Here is a 456-nt window from a genome sequence, read left to right as displayed (position 1 = left end):
ATTATACTAACAGGAACATTTCTTTTTTTCCCTTGGGAAAGTATTAGTATTAAATTTATATCTGTTGACATGTGTTTTAGATTGTGTTACCTATTTTTAAGTGAAAAGGTAGAAATTACAAATAAGTAGGAGATTTCTCAATAAAATCCTAGCAAGGTCATTTGGCACATTTATGATTTTCAGTGATACTTGACTAGGAAAAGAGTCCTCAGAAACAGATTTTGAAAATGATGATATCATGGCGATATCCACCATTGAGACTTTCTTTGTATGGAGAATATCTTGAGATTCATCAGAAGAAATGTGCAATTTTAAAAGACTCAGCTATGAGAAAAGTGGTGCCTCCTCTGGACACTAGAATTCCTGTTTTAGAAAGAGCCTATGTATCTTCAGATTTTATAATTTTTTATTGGAGACAACAGAGTTATTAACCTAATTGAGGTGAGTATAATCATT

The sequence above is a fragment of the Propithecus coquereli genome, unplaced genomic scaffold (genome assembly GCF_000956105.1).
Source record: "Propithecus coquereli isolate 6110/MARCELLA unplaced genomic scaffold, Pcoq_1.0 Scaffold64, whole genome shotgun sequence".
Lineage (NCBI taxonomy): Eukaryota > Metazoa > Chordata > Mammalia > Primates > Indriidae > Propithecus > Propithecus coquereli.
Note: the sequence above shows the minus strand (reverse complement) of the source record.